This window comes from Epinephelus fuscoguttatus, linkage group LG7, assembly GCF_011397635.1.
Source record: "Epinephelus fuscoguttatus linkage group LG7, E.fuscoguttatus.final_Chr_v1".
NCBI lineage: Eukaryota > Metazoa > Chordata > Actinopteri > Perciformes > Serranidae > Epinephelus > Epinephelus fuscoguttatus.
The window spans coordinates 31,279,370-31,301,289 of NC_064758.1; the positions used below are offsets into that span (position 1 = coordinate 31,279,370).

The window sequence follows — 21,920 nt, forward strand, 5'->3', positions numbered from 1 at the left end:
ATATTAAACACAGGAGATCCGGGTTTTGAAGCCACCTGACTACAGCTGAAGCCTTGGCACAGACTCTCGCTGATACATCAGAGTCCTTGCTTCGACACGATAGTGACTGGTACCAGAAATGCCAAGCTAAAAAATTGCTCCTTTGCACACGAGGTGCACTTTGTAATTGTGCACTCCAAACGAGCTTTTTCTTGAAGCAATCTCTCAGTGACACAAGACTTCCTGTGCACTCCAGCAGCTCGTCCCCGTAATTGAAATAAGTGAATTAAGTCAGCGGGGACAAATGTTGTACGTCTCGCTTGAAAGACATCTATAGCCGAGAACTGTTTGAACCTGTGAAGTGTTCCTATATGCAGCATATGGGGTATCACTGCGGCAGAAGGACAGCGCCTGCTGGAGCAGAAATAGACGCACAGAAATCATAATCGTGCACGCTGGCGTAGTATTTCTCCGTCGAGAGTGGCGAGAAACAAGGAGCGGAGCCGGTAATAGAACCACAAACATAGCTCTGTGTTCCCAACAGAGGGATGCAGAAACAGACACATTTAGTCCTTGACCAATTGTGGTTGCAAAGTTGTGATTAAAAATTAAACGTGACATTGGAAGTTCTCCCTGCGCGTGTTTTCTTGTGATGAATATGAAGTAAGACTACAAATGCACCTGCACACCTGCACATCCTCCCCTTGATTGCGTGAGATCTTTTCCAGACTTGCCCCCAACATCTGCACCTCCTATTTTCTCTCCTCCTCTTCCCTCACTCTGTCTCTTTCCAAATTTTCCCCGACTCGACTAACCCCACCCTCACCAATCTCATATCCGTCCCTCCCAGTTTAAGCGGGCTCCTCCAGGGCCCCTGGCTATCTCTGGACCAGGGCTATTTAAGCCCACTGCTCTAATTCTGAAAGTACTGATCTGCCGTCAGGCTGAGTGATGAACCTCCACCTCTCTCTTCCTCTCTGTGTGTGTGTGTGTGTGTGTGTGTCTCTGTCTGTCTGTCTGTCTGTCTGTCTAACTGTCTGTCTCCGTCTTCCTCAGACGCTCCTTGTCTCTGGATCTGTCACACTCTCCCTCTTGTTCACACTCTCTCTGTTGTGCCCTTCCACGCACACAAACACCCCCACACACAGGTGCCGACTTACATGAGCGTATAGCACACGCTCATTCACACACAAACACACACACATTTCTGACATATTTCCTCCCTATAATTAACCCAGCTCACACACAGGATGACATGTACCTACTGTAACTCCTAAACCTGTTTTCTCAGAGGGTTCACACAGCCTGGTGTGTTTATCCCTTCATTCAAAGTTGCTAACACACCTGCGCTCCCTCTCTCCCACAGACACACACACACACACACACACACGCAAACACACACGCTCAGAAGAGGAAGCGGTGTGGTCACATACCTCGCCGGGTGCCTTTGCGTAGCAGGTAGCAGAGAGTTTACTCATTGGATCAGGCGGCAAGCAGGCACGTAGGAATATCCAGTTTTGAGACTGCGAGTCTCTTCCTCCTCTCTACTGCTCAGCCTCCCCTCCCTTCATCCTATTCCTGCCTCTCCTCCTTCTCACTCTCTAAACGCCTCTTTGCTCTCTCTCCCTCTATCTCCCTGTGAGTGCGCTCTCTTTCTCTCTCCCCGGCTTGCTTGATCTCTCCAACCCCCTCCCTCCCTCCTCCTCTCTCTCCTTCGCTCACACACCTTCTATCTCTTCGCCCTTACAACTTCAATCTACGCTCATCCCTCTGAGTAAGTCTCTCTGACACACAGTGACACTTGATAACTTTTTCTTTCCCCTGCCTAATATGCTGCCTCTCCCTCTCTGTCTCTCCCTCTCTGGGAGTGTATAATTAGACAGAGCTCAGTGGTAATACAGTCAGGCTCATTGTGGGAGCCTTAGCATTGCTGCTCATGTTTGGCTGATAGCCCAGCGGCTTCACTCATTAACCTCCCTCGAGCTGCAGAATGGACCGGCCCACGGCTCGTGCTATTTGCTGCAACACCTCAGCCTCTTAGCCTGCCAGCCAATCACAGCCCGCAGGGATGATTGGGGGGGGGGGGGGGTGCTCTCCGGGCACACAGTACTGTAGGTGAGGGAGCTAAACATAATCACTAAGTATTGACATGTTAGGGCAGGTGAAGCGTAATACCAGCCTGGTCAAATCTGACACACTGAGGGTGTCATCACAGTCATAAGGAGTCAGTTCTGCTTTGGCTTAATCACTCGGTCATGATGTGCGTGCGGTGGCATCATGTGCTTTTCTTTCAAGCATGAAACCACAAAAGACCACTCACACATTATTATTGTGAAACCACTGCGAGGTATGGGAATGTCCTGTGTGTATGAAGCAATAAGTCATATGCTCTCTTTACTGTACGGCGTGCCCCAGTTCCCATCACATATGAACTGGCGTAAACCTTAGACGGAGGCTTAAATATCTGTCATGTATAATAATCTCTTAGGCGAAATTATAATTAAAGTGTTTATCAGAGTTAAATCATATTCAACTGTGTCTGAACTCTTAATATCATTAATATCTTAACTTTCTATTTCACTGACTCATATTTACTTTGACACCTTACGCTGCACCTGGGTGAGCCCTTTCACTATCTTTTTCCCTTCGTCATCATGGGCAAAACATTTGACTCAGGTCCAGAGCTGGAAGTGTCAGGACAGGACAGGCCAAGTCACATGAGCAGCTTACACGGCCTGGGATCTCTCTACGGTACAATGTCAAAGGGAGCTGGAATCTATGACCTGCAGTTGAGTGGATCTTTAGTTTCCTGCGATCAATTGCTGGATCAAACTTATCCTTCCTTTCTATTACTATTAAAATCTTTGTGTTTCTCACAGTCATTTTATTTCCCTTTTTGTTGTTATTGGTTATGTAACTTGGGAATGGAAAATGTTGAATAAATAAATACTTGATCATAAGTATGTAAAACATTGCTTCCCAGGGGCACATGAAGCAGCAACTCTGAAACTTTTATATAGTTCTAATGATTTTTTTAAATGTGTATCTACTTACAAATTGTAAATTATGTTCTAGGTACATTATACACTGTTGACATGGGCAGAACATGAGTGGGCCCCTGGGCACAGATATGGAAAAGGCCCCACCACCTCTCCCACATGGCAGCAAGACACACAGACTCATTTTGTATCTTTTTGATTGTTTTATGTCTCTTTGTAGTTTTTTTTGTGTCTGCTTGTGGTTGTTTTGTGTTTCTTCAAGGTAATTTTGTGTCCCTTTGGTTGTTTTGCATCTCTTTGTAATTATTTTGTGTGTTCTTGTGGTTGTTTTGTGTCTCTTTGTGGTCATTTTGTGTCTCTTTGTGGTTGTTTTGTGTCTCTTTGTAGTCATTGTGTGTCTTTGTGTTTGTTCTGTGTCTCTTTCTGGCCATTTTGTGTCTCCTTGTGAATGTTTTGTGTTTCTTTGTGGTCATTTTGTGTCTCTGATGTGATCGTGTGTCCTTTTTTTGGTTGTTTTCTTTTTTCAATAATTTTGTGAGTCCTTATGGCTGTTTTGTGTCTCTTTGTAGTATTTTTGTATTTGTTTGGAGTCATGTTCCATCTCCTTGTGGTTGTCTTGTGTCTCTTTGATGTAATTGTGTGTCTTTTTTTGGTTGTTTTGTGTCTGTTTAATTATTTTGTGTCTCCTTGTGGTTGTTTTGTGTCTCTTTGTAATTATTTTGTGTCTCTTCGATGTAATTGTGTGTCTTTTTTGGTTGTTTTGTCTTTTTTCAATCAGTTTGTGTCTCCTTGAGGTTGTTTTGTGTCTCTTTGTAGTATTTTTGTGTCTCCTTATGGTTGTTTTGCCCATTTTTGAAGTTATTTTGTGTCTTTCGCAGTTTCTTTGCATCTCTTATTGTGTCTCTTTGTGATCTCTTTGAGTCTCTTCCTGGTTGGTACAAATCAAGTCACATTTTGCAGGTCAAGGCCAGGGGGGGCCCTAACACTGTGGGCCCCTAGGCCTGTGCCTGGTAAGCTTATCCAGTCATCTGTCATGGCTGTTGATCATAAATCAATAACAGGGATTGGTGATGACGTGAGGATACCCTTGACAATATAACAACCCCTAATATGCACAAAAAATACAAAGAAAAAAAGGAGCATTGTATCAGTCAGGAAAAATGCTCACGCTCTGTTAATTAAGCAATATGACTGAAAATGACTTATATTTTCTCATATTTATTGCTGTAGTTCATTATTTTTTCTGCTTTGACAGATATCATCAGGCTCAGTTGGGTAACTCCAAAAATAAAGATAAGATGAGCCATTTCGCACAAACAAAAGTGTCAGAGCCATGATTACAGCTTCATGAGTACTGTATAACCTTCATCACTCATATTCTCTTTAATCAGCCTGGTAATAGTCAGAGCTATTGTAAGCTAGTACATCTTCGGATCTTGTGTCAGGCACAAGCTTGAAATGTCTATACATACTTCCCGACTGTTTTTACAGACGTAAAGATGCATATGCTTGAAGAGATTCATTTTTTGTTCGCTGTCAGCTGAACGCTCTCACTTAACATAAAAAAAGAAGTATATTAAGTTATTTCAACAAAGGTCATGACTGATTTCATGTCGAGCAAGCATTATCTTTTCAAAGTTTCTGTTTGACTGGAGCCAGGAGTAGGAGGGAGATTGTGATCAAACAAGCAGAGAGAGTGGGAGGGTGTGACTACAGCACTAATCGAGAGATCACATGGTGTGTGCGTGTGTCTGTGTGTGTGTGTGTGTGTGTGTGTGCTCATATGCGTGCGTGTATCTTTTGCTCTTGTGATCATTAGGCACTGCACAGGCCAAACGTCTTAGTATCATTTCCTCTCTCCTTCTCTCTCTCCCGTTCTCACTTCTGCATTCACACTACAACATCCTATAAACATCGATGTAAATAGAACTGGGAAAAAACATCGCGCTGCTCGCCCAACAAAAATTTGTTTATTGATCAAAAATGAGAGTTGTGGAAAAAACATAACCCTATTTTTCATGTTTCTTTAGGTCACTGATGATACTGCTCAGTCAGAGAGCCAATAATGACACATCACTTTAGCTATACATGAACAATTCAGACAAGAAAGGCACAGGAACCCCCGGAGGATGTAAGTCTGCCAACGTGAGTAAAGTAGGAAAAAGTAGGAAAGTAAACCAATAAAAACAATTATTTATCAATGATCTACAGTCAATGAGTGCATGTGTGGATAGCGTGATTGGTGTGGCACTGGGTGTGAAACTGACCAACTTTCAAGAACATAAACAGGAAGAGACCAGATGCCAATGGACTGGTTAGGGGCCATCACACAGTCACAGATTGATTCTGATTCTATGGTGGACCACAGAGCTCAGAAGACTGCACAGGTTGACACAGAACTCTAATCCAGAGGTGGGAGAAAGTCACCCATGTGCAAGTCATAAGCAAGTCTCAAGTCATAACCTTCAATTCTTAAGCAAGTCCCAAGTCACTGTGGTGAAAATCAAGCAAGTCAAGTCAAGCAAGTCATAGGTCAAGTTATACTCACAAACTTATAAAGATAATATAAACTGCACCTAGTGGTGGAATGTAACTAAACACCTTTACTCAGCTACTTTAAGTACAAATCTGAGTCTTTTCTTCTCGTGCCACCGTCTACCTCTTCTCCACTAGATTTACCTGACAGCTTTTGTTACTCGTTACTTTACAAATTAAGCCTTTGATTTCAAAACATGTAAAGTATAGCTGAAACTATGACTCAATTATTGAATTGACAGACATGTGGCGGGGGGCTGCAGGCCAGATTCGAGCCTGGGCCGCTGCAGCGAGGACGGAGCCTCTGTGCATGGTGCGCCTACTCTAACCACTAAGCCACCAACGCCCCTATTATTCTAATTCTTACGTTGAGGTTTCAACTGTTGGTTGGACACAACAAACATTGTGAAGGTGTCACTTTGGGCTCTGGAAAAGTGTGACGCTATCTCCCGCTATTTCCAGAATTTTCTGAAACAGAACAATCAGTTGATTAATGGAGAAAATAATCATCAGATTAACCAATAATGAAAATAATCCTTAGTTAACAGCTCATACATAAATGCATGAGTCAGAATCGTATACTGCAGTAGACCACAACAGTCACAGGGGCTATTTTATCGTACTTTTACTTGTAATACTTTAAGTACATTTTCCTGATTATGCTTACATATTTTTACTTTAAATACAAATATTAAACTTAAAAAATCCTCTCAAGTCATCTTTCTCAAATCAAAGTCAAGTCTCAGGTTATGAATACCGAGTCCAAATCAAGTCTTTCCTCAAAGTGTTTGTCAAGAAAATCTCAAGTCCTCAAATTTGTGACTCGAGACAGACTCTAGTCAAGCGATGCGACTTGAGTTCCTAACCTCTGCTCTAATTCACTGAGAAAAAGGTAACTGAGCTTATAAAGGCACGGCAAGTATGTGAACCTCAAGCCAAAGATGGGGAATCCATCTTGACAAATGGAACCACACAAACTCAGAAAAAGAGTCAATCAAATGGCAGAAACCATTCCTGCCAACACACACACACACAAACACACACACACACTCAGCAGTCACAAAGCAACTGTGACCCTGTTTACACTTGGTTTTGATATATGGCTTAGCGATCAGATCACAAGTAGACAGCACTAAATACAAGTGTAAACGATCACCAGGATGTGTTGTGATCAGATCACTCAGACCACTTGCTAAGGTCGTCTGAGGCACATTTGACCACATATTTTTTGTAGTGTAAACGCTAAAGCTGGGCATACATTGTATAGTTTAGGTACGATTTAAAATTATTTAATTTCAATTCTGACTACCAAGTAAATCACCTGTGATGTAAAGCCAAACTTCACAATTTATGTGCTTGTACTGTGCGGTCGGATCATCAAGTCACGACCTGAGTGCTTACACTGTGTGTGTAATGGACAATAAAACAGCCCGTTGGCTCTTGAGGACTGTCAATAAAGATTTGCTTGAAAGCTCCAGGGCCTGTGGGCATGTAGAAGTTTGTTTGCTTGCAATAATGTTGAGACAGACGTCCCAAAAAGAGCTTGAGTGTTCATTTTTGCAAGAATGGGTCAGTGTAAGTTTTGATTCCTGCTCTGTCTGGGCCTCCTTCTCTTTCACACGCTCACACAAACACACAAGTTAGCAAGTTAGCAGAGACAACAAACTGGGTATGCACTAAACAATCAATTGGGTTAAAGAAAAGGCACAGACCTTTGGGAACTGATTTGTTGGTCTGCTTCAGCTGTGCGAGAGCCTGACAGTGGCTGACTAAAATTTCAGGAATTTATTTGAACATCCTCCAGCTGGTTGGGAGCAGCTGATCGGGCTATGACTGGTCCTCACGCTCCCTTGTACACTACACAGCAAAAACACCTGACAAATGCAGTTCAAAAATAGGGTTAGAAAGGGCTCAAACAGTTCAGTGTATGACCAGGTTAATGCAGCCTAATGCACCCCGAGCAAGAACGTAACAGGAAAATAGCATCACTGCAGGAAGTGGTGATTTTCTGACAGCCCACCCACGCTCTGAAACTTGCCCATTTTACAACAAGTTGGATCAAGTGTTGCGTGACCATTCATTGTTTTGCCCTGTGGAAGGTGACGTGTTGGATTCTGCTGACAGCGATATCTCCAGCTGTATCGACACAACCACTAACATGACCGGTGAGAGTGTGAACATAATAACTGCGCTCTGGGCCCTTTGACCTTCTAGAGTTAAGTGATGTAGGTAGTAACAAAATCTAAACACAAGCGGTCGGCTGAAGATACTTTATAAACACAGGTGTGAACAGCGATGCGTCTCAGCTGCCTTGTGTTCGGTCTGTGAGAAAATTTTACAGTTCTTTGTGTGAGTTACATGTTTTTGTATGTACTGTATATGCGTGTGTCCTGCATGAGTTTGGATGAGCACACCATGTGTGTGTGTGTGTGTGTGTGTGTGTGAAAGTGACTCACCCCGTGTCAGTTACTCCTCTACTAAAGTGTCCTTTCCTTTTTTACTTCACACCTCTCCAGTTTGCTATTTTTGGGCCATGTTAGCAGAACTAGTAGTATCCAGCGCACACACACACACACACACACACACACACACACTCACTACAACATGCAAAGCCCATTGGGAGTGTTTTGGAAGAGCGAGAGGAGAAGTGCATCTTTTATGGTGCACTGGTACAATAGCTGATTCGGTGGAGCAGACAGAAATATCCAGGGTTACTCGCAAAGTGAAAAATATCGTATTGCATAAGATGGTGAAAGGACCTGACCACGTAAATGCAACAGTAGCTCTCTCCCACAAAAGGCACGCACACACGCTCACTCACTCACACACAAGCATGAGCTCACGTAGACACACGCACACACACACACACACACACACACACACACACACACACACACACACACACACAGTGATGTCCTAATAGTGTCCTGCAGGCAGGCGGGCAGAGGCGGGCCGGGGTAGAGAAACTGGAGCTGAGGCAGAGTGCTGACTCAGGGAACAACCAGTGAGAGAGAGAGGCAGTGTGTGTGTGTGTGTGTGTGTGTGTGTGTGTGTGTGAGAGTGAGAGAGAGAGAGGGGACATTGTGCTACACAGAGGCCTCACGACTTGCGTGTGCAAACCAGAATGTCCCGACCACCACTCTGAGCACTTTATGCTGTTTTACCCGCCACTTTGAGGTTAAGGCCAAAGCTGCCTGCTGCCGTAACAACGGAAGCAAAAAACCAAAGTCTTACTCTTGTAATAATTCCATTGAGAAAAAAGGGGAAGTAAAAAGTAGAAGTCTACCTCCTTTTTTACTTTTAGTTGTATTATTTCACTCCTCATTTGGTCTTCCGAGTAAATGCTTTGTCAGTGCTGTGACACTTATTCACAGAAGTCAGACGCAGCAAGAATCACGAGAGGTCAGGTGATCAGACGGATTTAAAACAAGTTATCATCATGATGATATAGACTTATTTGGTAGTAAACTGTAAATAACAATTATTCTTAAATTATTTTTTGATTAATCCTTTAATAAATCCTTATTTCCTTTTTATGCTACTTACGACTACTCCACTACACCTGAGAGACACATATTGTATTTTTCGCTCCACTCCATTCATCTGACAGCGTTGGTTAGTTTGCAGATCAAGACTTCACAAACAAAATACAAAAAATTAAGGAAATACTTTAATCACACATCAGGTCTTGATGAACAAATTATTCAAGTTGAAAATCTTAACTGATGTATATTGTGTAGTTTGTCGAGAGTAAAATGATGGAACAACAGTCAGTGGAAACCAAAATCATCGACCCACTGAGGGCTGGATTGAAAATCACACCAAAAGTCAGAGTGAAAAATTTAAATCACGGGCTGATCCAACCTGTGTGAGTTTTATCACGGCAACTCATAATGTGACTCAGTAGTGTACATGGCCTGTATGCACTCCGGACATGCTCCTGATGAGTCGGCGGATGGTGTCCTGAGGGATCTCCCAGAATTGGATCAGATGCACCAATACATAACCATGGTGCTGAATTGGATTTAGGTCAGGGCAACAAGGGGATCAATCAATGGCATCAACGCCTTCATCATCCAGGAACTGTCTACACACTCTGGCCACATGAGGCCAGGCATTGTGCTGCACCAGGAGGAACCCAGGGCCCACTGCACCAGCGTAAGGTCTGACAATCACTATGAGGATTTAATCCTGGTACCTAACAGCAGTCAGGGTACTGCTGGCTATGGCATGGAGGTCTGTGAGCCCCTCCAAGGATATGCCTCCCCAGACCATCACTGACCCACTGCCAAACCAGTCATGCTGGATGACGTTACAGGCAGCATATCATTCACCGCGGCGTCTCCGCCTGTCACGTGTGCTCAGTGTGAACCTGCTCTCATCTGTGAGGAGAACGGGGCGCCAATGGCAGACATGCCAATTCTGGTGTTCTCTGGTGAATGCCAATTGAGCTCCACGGTGCTGGGCTGTGAGCACAGGTCCCACTAGAGGAAGTCAGGCCCTTATGCCACCCTCATGGAGTCTGTTTCTGACAGTGTGGTCAGAAACATGCACACCAGTAGCCTGCTGGAGGCTATTCTGTAGGGCTCTGGCAGTGTTCCTCCTGTTCCTCCTCACACAGAGGAGCAGATACCAACCCTGCTGCTGGGTTGATGCTCTTCTACGGCTCTGTCCAGCTCCCCTTATGTAACAGCCGGTCTCCTGGTATCTCCTCCATGCTCTTGAGACTGTGCTGGGAGACACAGCAAACCTTCTTGTGACTGCATATATGGCCACTCTGGAGGACTGACAACCTGATTGGGCTGCAGGTACGGCCTCATGCTACCAGCAGTGACAAGGACACTAGCAGAACACACAACTAGAGAAGAATCAGTCAGAAGGATAAGGAGAGAGCAACTGTCTGTGGACACCACATGTAAAAGCATTCCCTTTTTGGGGGTTGTCTTGCTTTTGTCTCTCTATTGCACCTGTTGTCACTTTCATTTGCACCAAAGTAGGTGAAAGTGATTCACAATCACTTGTGCATCCTAAATGGACAGACTGATATTCCTGAATTTTGACTGACTCGGTTTTATACTGTGACCATTATTTTTTTTGAGCAATGTCTATGCTTGGTTTATAAAATGTGATGTATAATTGATTAAATGATATAGATTAAACTGCTTGACTGTATATAAAGCAGTTAAAATTTGCTTAATTTTGAGTAGCTACAAAATGAAATGCTTCTAAATGATAGAGCTGGACATACTCTGTACAATTTAAGCCCATTTTAGAAATGTTGTTGCTCAGTTCCAACTCCCACTGTAGGATACTGGAGTATTTTTACCCTGATGTGTTGCTGCTTTTCTAGGGTTGTGCTGATGGGCGATACGATCGCCCATCAACGCCTCCGCCCGCTCGACACAAGCATACTCGGGCGTACTATAAGCGGAGCGGACTCCGCGAGGAATGTCCGCAGTCATTTGGGCTTTCATAGTCGAGCGCACTTCTGCGTTGTAGTTTCCTGTAAAAATGTCCGTGAAAAATCCCCGCGATGTGAAAAATACATGCCGAGCAGTCACTGGTGCGCGGAGCAGAGTCCGCGCACCAGTGCTTGCGGACGTCCGCTGAATCCGTTCCGTGTATGTTACGCCTGAGTATGTTCGGGCCTTAACGCGCATGTCGCAGAGCGGTGAACAAACCAAACAACACAATGTCAGGAGAAATTGAAAAGATATGCCGTCTATGTAAAGTCAGCTTGCTAATTAAGGAGCCATTACATGTTCAAGAGTTTTATAAAGCTGCTCAAACGCCAAAGAGAGGCTATAAGTGAACGTTCCAGCAGTGATGTGACACCCCCCCCCCCCCCCCCGGCGATGACATTGTTCATCGGCAATTTCACGAGATGGCGATAGGACGATAGGATATGGACAAGATCGCCCAACTCTAGCTTTAACCTTAGTAAAATATCTGAATATTTCCTCCACCACCGGTTTTACATCCAAAAAAAGCTCTGCTTCTTTAGGGCGACTATGGCTCCGAGGTCGTCCAATAATCAGAAGATCGATGGTTCAAACCCCAGTCTCTACAGTCTGCATGTCACAGTATCCTTGGGCAAAATACTGAACCCCAAACTGCTCCCAATGACTGCTCTATTGTTGTGTGAGAGAACGTAAATAGTTACTGAGTAGCAGGTGGCACAATCTACAGTAGCCTTGGCTACCACTGTGTGAATGGATTAATGTGACATGTAGTGTAAAAGCATTTTGAGTGGTCGGAAGACTAGAAAGGTGCTGTACAAGTGCAGTTCACGCAGTCCATTTTAACCGATTGTTCTTGTCCCATCTGAATTTGCTGTAGCAATATTTCCATATTCCCATATTTAAGATGGTACTGTGTGAGAGAAAAGGCCTCATAACTGATAGAAACGTAGCACTTTGTAATTAACCAGAATTATCCTTTCATTTTTGGCAGCGTCTGAGCTGTCAACAACAGCGTGTCTCTGTATTTATGCACGTGTTTAGGCCTGCGTGCATGTGCATGACCATGAGGTGTGGGTATGTGAGTGTGTAATATGATGTATATAGACTGTGCTCTAAACACAAGAGCAGCAAGTCAGCAACATCCAGGTGGTTTTGGTTTACCCTCAGATTTCACTCCCCCCATTTCTCTCCCTCCCTCTCTCCCTCTTTCGCTCTCTCCTTTCCTCGTCCCCTTGTTGTCTCCTTCTGTCTTTCCTGCCTCATTATTTGTCCTTTCTCACTGGCTAAAAATACTTGCTGCCCTGTCACTATAACAGATCACCTCAGAGGAAATTTGCTGCCAGCGGTGGACAGTGTTTGATACAGCAGCAACGCCGCCCACTCCACACTCCACACACACAGACACACACACTGAACACACACACATACCATAAGCCTTGGATCATAATGGTGTCAGTGGATTAGTATTTGCGACTGTGGGCTGATATATAAAGTGTGTTTGTGTGCATGTTAGACAAACAGGTGCAGTAACCTCATGAGGCTGACTGAGCTGTTGGAGGGTTGACAATGTAGGTGCAATAGTTACATTAGGTCACAGCAGTCAGAGCTGGAATAATAGATACTATCTCACTTACACACACAGACACAGACACACATACACACACACACGCAGACACAGACACACATACACACACACACGCAGACACAGACAGGGTTGCACCTGTGCTTTGCTGTTCAAAATAACAGGAATATATTGTGTGAGAAAACTATTGAGCCGAGTGATGCAGACAAAGAAAATATGTGCGAGCAAATGTCCACGAGGCTTACGTGTGAAAATGGGTTTTTTTATGCAGGAGAGGGAAAGAGAAAGAGAGAGTGCGAAAAAGAGTGGGGTTGACAGGCCACTCTTGTGACTCGTAAGGAAATTAAATAAACAACAACTTCTCACTCCTGCTTTCACACTTGATGTGCAACTCAACCGAGTCTGTCGGAGACGGCGTAAGGTGTCACTGTTTAGTGCTCAGGAGAATTTTCCCTTTCGTGTCTCCTGTTCCCATGGCAACTGAGCGGCGACCTGCGGTGACCCCCGAGGTACAGAGAGGGACGGAGGTGAAGTTGTCATTTAGCACAGGTCAGTGGACGGATATTATTGCATTCATCATTTTCTTGCAGGTCACCCTGCTGAGGTCGATAATCAGCCCCGGAGACAAAGATGTTTCTCTGTGGATCGCGTTACCAGTATCTTTAACAACATGGCACATAAACCTGTCTGCAAATGTGATCAGACCATTGATATATATATTTTACATATACATATGTTATGTATATTTCTGTCTGCTCCACCGAACCATCTATTGTACCAGTGCACCATAAAATATGTTACATATGTTTTGTGTTTGTTAAATGTGGTTTTCGTTTCTTCAGTGTTGCCTCTCTTTTTCTTTTTTCTTTCTGTTGCCTCACTTCTCCATCTCCCCCTATGTGTGTGTGCGTGTGTGTGTGTGTGTGTGTGTGTGTGCGCGCGCGCGCGTGTGTGTGTGTGTGTGTTTGTAAAAGCATGCACCACAGCCCCTCTACCTGTATTTCAACAGGCCCTGTTGTCTCATTATCAGAGTGACATTTGTGCAGTCCTGCGGAGCCATCTGGATGCGTCCCACACACATGTGAGAGAAACCAGCCTGGGTTTGGATCTGACTCACATCAAACAGCCTCTCTGCCCACACACACACATACACACACACACTAACACACAAACACCAAATACAGACGGCACAAATAGAGCAGTTTCCAGAAGCCAATATCTGACATTTAACGAATAGTGAGGTGACAGAGAGATTGATACAAATTTTCCAACTGACACTTTACATCTCCATAGATCAGCTCTCCAGTCACAACAACGGGGACTCATTGAAAACCGCTGCATGAAGAGCCGCGGTCGAGCGCAGACAAAAGTGACCTCTGTGCTATTTATGTCAATCTCAGTGGTGTGCGTTATCTCAACATTTGTGTGTGCGCCCGTATGGGACGGCCCCACTACTAATGCAGATGAGTGTTTGAGTGCCACAGGTTGGAGTTGTGAAACTGCCTCTATGGCTCACTGGCACAGAAGAAGATGAACATCAGCCTGAGGTTATGGGCCGCATGATTGTCCAGGAAAGTCCCAGAAATTATGTGATCAAAGCCTTTAGTTTCAACCAGATAAAATCACTGAATGAGAAACAAGATCCAACAGAGAGCAACAATATGGATGGCAACGAGAAGCCATTTTGTGTTCGTGTGTATGTTATTCCTAGAGTCACTACGATATAATCTCAGAACATCAGTTTGTGGTTTAGTGTGTGTAGTTATTAGGACTGAACGGGACAAACAAAAGGTTAATGTGACTCAAACACAGAGCAGATCTGAAGAACAGGTTAATTCTACAATGCTGCAACTGGACCAATTTTATATCCTGGTTTCAGAGCAAGCTGTAACCTACAGAGGGGACGCTATGACTGTTGCTCGACATTTATGAAAAGACCCAATGCAGTTTCACTATGACTGTGTCAGCGCAGCCAACCATAGGAAAGCACACACAAGTGAGGCAAGGGACTATGAAGTTAGCATACTGAGTCACTGTCAAATAAATGCTTTTGGTGTGGTGTGAAAGGTGCATGCACACTTTAAGAGTTCCCTCTCTGAGAGTTCCTGAGCAGCTCTCTGTGTGTGCATGCAGAAAGCCACTATGATGTTCATTGACATGCTAAAGCTCAGCTGCATGCAAGGTAGGCCCCGCTCTATCCCCTTCATCTCGCTCTCTCTTTCCCCTCCTACCTTCTCTCATCTATAATTGATTGCTCCCACTGTACCAACTTCATTTGCTGGCTGTGAATAATGAATGAGACACGGAGTGGAGGCGCTTTTTCTTCTCTGCTGGTTTGATACCCGATTAGCCGTTTACAGTGTATCTGTGCTATCCGTGACCAGGCCTGGGGTTCCCAACGTGTGCCACTGAGTGAAGAAACGCTGCCAAGAAAGGCTGTTAAGCCTCAGGGAGAAAAGGCATGACAGTGCACAAAAATAAAATAGAATCAATCCCGTATATCAGAATTATCTAACACCAAGAAACAAGCATAATTAATGACCAAGCAACAGGTATGTGCTAAAGCGACAAGCATGTTATTTTAATGCATGATTGAAGCATGTGAGGTGGTTGAGTTGTTGCATGGAAATGAAACCTGTGACTTATGGTGAGTGCATAATTCCCATTATAGCAATCTCACACTCTGTGAGCACCTTGACACACGCACACATGGGGTGCACATACTACACACTGTACCTCGCACACACTTTTGAAACACACATGCGAACCCACACACGCAGAGACAAACTGTTCTCTGCCGCAGTGAGATGTGCTCCTTTGAGGTGCATGCCATGTGATGCACATTCCGCTTACCTCCCTCCGCACAGCTCAATGGACTCACTCACTCACACTCAACTCACACTTAACCAGGATTATTAATAGCGTGTTTCAGTTCCACAATGCGCTGGAGAAGTGCAAGCCAAGCAATTCAGAACTCTGGGGCCAAAAATGACGTGCTCTCTCTCTTTTTTTTTTTGTGAGGGGGGTAAAGTTACGTCAACCAAAGACTCAAAACACCTCCTGGAAGAGTTGACATACCCCTCCCCACCCCCTGCTGCTCCCGTACCTTCCTCCCTTACTATCCTAGGCACATGCCCACACACACATATCCTCATTCATGAAGAAAAAAAAAAAAAAAAAGAAGATCTGCTGACACAGACATGCACGCAAACAGATAAAAGAGCCACATTGTTAGCAGTCTGCTGTTGGAGAAAGTTGTAACAGACAGAAGGGGCTCGGTGTGGGCAGCAGAGGGCTGACGACACAGCAGCTGCTCGACTTTCTGCAACCTGATGGAGTGAGTGTGTTTGTGTCTGAGAGGACGTTGATGGCCGCAATGGAAATGAGATAATGTGGAGGAGGGAGGCTGGGAATGAGGGTGATAGCTATGGCGACTCCATCCTCGGCTTCATCTCGAGTGAGATGCTTAAACGTCTGAAACATCCTTTTCTTTCCATTTGCATCTCCCATTCCTCGCCTCCCTCCATCACCTCCGCTCTGCTGTCTGCCTCTTTCTCTGGCCACACATCTTCACGCTGAAAGAGACAACCCTAACACAGAGAGACCCTGAGTGTCTGTCTGAACCTTACAGAGTTCGAGACTGTCTGAGTCTGAATAAGTCTTGATCTGCAGAGGTAGGTACACAGAGGCACAGTTATAAAGAGAGGCGGAGGAAGGGTTGCGAGAGAAAAGACTAAGAACACAAGAGAGCGTGAGTGCGTGAGAAAGAGAGATGTACTGTAGGGAGCTGGAGGGAGAAAGTAAGAGAGAGACGGAGGGAGAATAGATGAGCATGAGAGTGTGTGAGAGAGATAAATAGAGACAGAGCGAGCAGGAGGAGGGGGAGAGTGTAAACAGCAGAAGGTTCACTGGGTTCAGTGTGCAGTAGAGGAGCTGAAAGATGGGCATCAGAACTCGAAGCCCAGGGGGCTGGATAGTGGTGCGTGACTCACATACTCATGCATATATTCACGCGCACACACACATGCACACACAAACATTCAAATGCTTTTTTATTTCCAAACACGAACTATTACACACACAAACCCCAGGGAGACATATAGATAATAGAGCCATTTAAAATAAAGTGTGACATATTGACACCTTTTTTTTTATCTTCTTATTACAATACCACCCAGCAAATCCTATCACAAGTTCTCATTAGTATGCTGATAAATAGATTAAAATAATTTCAGGAAATTGCTTTATGGTAGCAGTCACAAATTGAATCACTGTTACATAAGTGTAAACGCCTTCCTACAATGGAATATGCTGTGGCTGTTGTTGTGTTGACTCACAAAACGCAGAATATCACACACACATGATCTGACATTTTCACGGACAAGAAACACAAAATATAAATGGCCTTTATATTTATGGGTCACCCAAACCATTTTACTGCGCGGTTTGCTAATTCTTTTTTTTATCTGACAATGACTAATACCCACAAGAAAATACTAAGTTCACTGCTGTATATCAGTGGCACGGCTCAGCATGACGAGTCAAACCGATACTGTCAGTCACACAGTCCAGGCAGCCTGTTTTCTCCACATGAGTCACTAGATCTCATTTAGACACTGAAAAACACTGCATACACACACTTGCAAAACTGACATCACAAACCATCATGTTAACCCAAAACTGATCCTTCCGAGCGCACACTTTCACAGCCTGTCCGCAGAGACACATAACACAATCAAAGAGCTGTGACTATTTCAAATTTCAGACCTTATTGAGTGAACTGCAACATGTGTATCCAGAGAGAGCAGAGAGACAACAGAGCTGAGACATGACACGCTACACTGAGCTGTCAGAAAGTTTTAATGACATAACAGGTAGATATACTGTAACAGAGAGTATTGAATGCGGCGGTTGTGTTTATGAAGCATTGCTGCTTTCAAAGAAGCTGTCACTCAGGATGTTGCTTTTCTTTACAAAGTCTGGTGAGACAAAGCTCTGTTTCACACAAAAGGTTGTGTATCTCACAGCTGAAGCAAGCACAATCCTAACAACTTTCTTGTCTCACAATGGCTAATTAACACCTTGACAGAGCTGCGTGCTCCTTTCTGTGAGAACAAAGGCATTGCTACTGTCGCCTCTCCGTCCTGCCACATTTAGCAAACAGCACCTAGATACTGTCTAACAGGGAGGCTCAGAGGCACAAGTTGGAACACTGGCAGGCAGGTGTGCACATTCGTGCATTTGGCACTTGGATGTCTGTTGCCATGGTGACCCCCAGAATATCCCCATACAGCACAATGTGATATTTTTAATAAAGTTTGAGGGCTTTGACTTCACTGTCTGGTGCGGCTGTGAAGATGCAAAGTGAAGATGTGAACTTTATTTTATTTTTTTTTCCCGTCTGTCACTGAGGCTTAGCTGCATGTTGTTCACCAGAGAATATCTAGCAGCTTATATCAGCAGGCTTACTGTGTATTGCCCAACCAAAGTGTAACATGAAGGCGAAGGGAATACTAACTATAGTGACCATAAACAGACTATGTGTAGATGTGAATACATGTGTGTGTCCTTATGAGTGAGTGAGTGAGTGTGTGTGTGTGTGTGTGTGTGTGTGTGTGTGTGTGTGTGTGTGCATGCGCAAATGTGTATATTTACCACAGTATGACTCAGAAGCCACATCAGAGACTGTGCTGCAGAAAATTGAGACAACACAGTTTCAAAGAGGAAGCCAGCACTGATAGAGCTGAGAGAGCAACAGGCACAACACACATACACTCACACACAGACACACTCACACACACACGTATTCATACACATAGTCATGCACACACGCACACAATAACACGTTGTAACAGTCACTGGAAATCCCCTTTTGTTCACCTGAATGAATTAAACCTGGGAGTATCTGAAACCTGAAATACAATTTCTGAAATGTGATTCTGTTTCATTTACCGAAGAAACGTCTCATCAAAAGCACACACTTGATCGGTTGCTAGTCAAGGACAACAAACTGAAAAATACTTGACTTTCATGATATTGAGTATTAATATTGAGTATTAGTACATGAGTATTAATGATTCTTATTTACCGAATTTCACTTACAGAAGTGGAGCCTTTTTTTTGTTGTTGTTTGTTGAGGGAATTGTTGTGCTTGTGTAGTGAACTGCACACAGCAGGTGCTCCTTTAATGTGAGCTAAAGTGTAATACACAATCTTCACCAGCAGATGCCACTGTTGACTCACCAATGAGGCGAAGCTCAGGAGCCTTTGAGATTTACTGTAATATACTCAACAGTGCAATCAGATGTCGAAAGGTGTATGAGATCACAGATGACCATAGAAAGGAAGCAGAACAGAACAGCATTTCATATTGTATTTCTTTATCTCCTCACGTAGTCTGTGATGAGTTTTCCATGACATGTGGTTAGACTGGAGCAGCCTCCTCCAGCTGAAGTGTGATGTAACTGGCTGTTAGAAGCCTCTTATTAGGGAAGGGGGAGTCAGAACCTGCAAGAATCTACGCTGCTAACTGCCTATTAGCCCCCAATATGTGACTGTTACAGTGTGCGTTTGCAGCAGTGTGTGTATTTGTGGCGATATGTGCACCTTTAATGGTGTATTCGCATGTGTGTGTGTGTGTGTGTGTGTGCTTAATTGCATGTTAGTACAGTGCATGCTTCTGTATGCTGTTGTTCACGCTTGCATCAAGAGACTTCTTTAACAAACACTGCAAGAAGATCAGTTGTGCGAACAGCAAAGAAATGAATTGTCCAGATAATGTGCAACCACAAATCTCTGCAAACTTAGAGTGCAAAGGATGACAGGTGGAAACATCAGGAACCAGGAGAGACCTTCTGCTGCTATTAATACATAATTAATGATGGAGTATCTAATAAGCCAACAAGTCTAAATGTTGTCAAGTCATTAATAAAGGCCACTGGGTTTCTCACCTTTTAATTAGCTGTCAAGTCTGCAGATGTAGATGTTACCAAGTTGTGCTGATGCTCTGCTGCTCTTTTCCAGAAGCTAAGTGGTCACACTGTCCATTAGACAGGTCCTACTAATGAATTCACATGCTCACTTAAAAGACAAAGCAATGCTGGGCGAGAGTTCACTGTACACCAGCAAATGGGTTTTCTACTACCTGGGATCGTAAAATGTACCATTATTAATTAATTCATAAATAAAAGGTGAATTAAAAACAGTTTAAAGGGGAACCTCAATGATGTTACTCATCAATCAGTTTACTCGTCGCTGAAAATTCCACTCAGCCTGTGAGAAGAGTTGTGTAATGTCTGTGGCTTCAGAGCTGGATTATAGGAGGTGTAGGATAGCAGTGGGGCTCGATAGTGAGTTGGTGTGTCCAGCACTTTGTTCTAGGGTGAAATGTCTCAACAGCAATTGGATGGATTGACAGCACAGACAAGCCCTGGAATTTCTGGATTTGTTTTATTATATATTAATTTTTTTGTGGTGTTATTTTTATTCTGCAAAGAAACACTGATTTATATGAAAAATAATTCAAACTTCAAAGATGAAAATTCATCAATTATGCAATGCTTTGTGATGTTAGTGGTTTTTGTAGGTCAGTATGTTATATACGATAGTGTATGCTTTCTAAATGAGAACTGTAGCTAGTGTTACAGTCGAACAAGCTCATTTTGAGACAAGTGTTTTGGTGGTTTGAGTGAGTTTTGGACGTGAGATTACAGAAACTGTTTGGCCAAGATACATTACATAGATTGTAGGAAGTTTTAAAGTCACTTCAGTATTGACCATTTAAAATGCTGTAAAAGTTGCAAGTCAAGGTCCCTAGAGCCAGGTGCGTATGTTTTGTTTGAACATCTGGAAGGTCACATAGGGGGTTGGGGTCGTTTGCCAGAAAATTTTGAGCATCATACATTTATTTTCCTGCATGCTGGTCAATTTTTATGCACCAATTTCTGTTTTTCTGCATTTATTTATGATGTAAATATCTCTAATTTTGTCAAAATAAAAGTCCTTGACTACTTTTTTGTTTTACTGGCAGGAGACAATATGGAGGGGGACATGTCCCCTGCATCCCTCCTGAAGTCTACACCGAAGCCAAAAGCATAAACATTGGTGATCCCCTGACTTTTAGTCTGGCGCCATCAACAGGAAAAAAAACGTCAATTTGCCCAGATCTGCAAATCAAATAACATTTCCATCAGCCTCAGCTGTGCTTTGTATTTAGTAGTAATTAGCAAATAGCATGGCTAGCATGCTAACACATTAAACTAAGATGGTAAACATGGTTGACATTATACCTGTATTTGCATGTTAGCATTGACACTGTGAGTCATAGATTTTAATAATGACGACTAGTTACCAGGGGCCGGCTGCACAAAGCACCTTAGGTGAAGATTTTCCTTAAAAGTCCAAGTTAAGGTTTCCTTGAATTAAAATCTGTTGCACAAAACATCCTTCAGTCTTCTCCTTAAGTTTTCCTTAAAGTGTTTACTTAAGGCTATACATTTTTCTCCTAATCTTGGTTTTATACTCTAGGAGTTGCTTAAAGTTCATTTAACCCACACAGAACCTTAGTGATCAAAAGACAAAAACATAAAGTGCCTTTGACTCCATCTTAACCGCAACATGGCTGAGTTTATGGAGATAAATGAAAAAGATCAAGGCATCCTGAGAGGAGTGTTTCACAACCAGGAGGACCCGATGGACATGCTTAATGATGAGCAATTGATTTTGCACTATACATTTATTCCAGCCCTTTACAATTAATGATTGCACTGCGGTTTTTATGCAGCGAGATCTTTCCAGTCAGTTATTGGCGAGGACTTTCATGTAAGCCTTTCGTGTATTACTTAGGGAGCAAACTAAAAGTGCTTTGCACAACCGGCCCCAGATGCCAAGATGGCGCCTGTTCATTCCAGTGAAGTTGCTTGCCTGGCGCATAGGCCAACAAAGTTTTTTAGATGCCTGTTCACTTGCCTAATGAATATGGGCAGTAGTGCTTCTCTTGCTGGTCCTGCCTGCAAGTTTCTGCTCGGCTCATTGTGATGATGTCACAGATTTTGAAATCTCTTTTCTAGCTCAAGGAAAGGTTAACAGATATAAAATTATAGTGCAACAATTCAGAATAAAACGATTCATAACTGACCCTGTATGCAGATGGAGGTGTCCTGTCAACAGGAGGATTAGGGCTATGTTCAAGAAAAAATATTCATAGATTTCGAGAATGAAGTCATAAACTGATGCAAAGCACAACGGGATGCATTGTAGGTATAAGAATGAAAACACACTGAACATGATAACGCACAGTGCAGCATGACCCAGATGTGCGATCACTGGCGACACCCTTCTGTAATGTAAATCATAATATGACAC

The 21,920-nt window shown here is 43.5% G+C and overlaps 1 protein-coding gene across 4 annotated transcripts in view; it reads right to left on the bottom strand.

The window, feature by feature from the left end:
* zmp:0000000926 (ataxin-1-like) overlaps nucleotides 1-21,920 on the bottom strand; it is a 134,470-nt gene that overhangs the window by 18,686 nt on the left and 93,864 nt on the right. For 2 of the 4 annotated variants that reach the window (XM_049580390.1, XM_049580393.1), the window contains exon 1: nucleotides 1,413-1,610. The exons of the other annotated variants lie outside the window; for them this stretch is intronic. The gene's annotated coding sequence lies outside the window, so the exon portion shown is untranslated. Of the gene's footprint in view, nucleotides 1-1,412; nucleotides 1,611-21,920 lie in introns of those variants that run through there. 4 annotated transcript variants of the gene reach the window in all.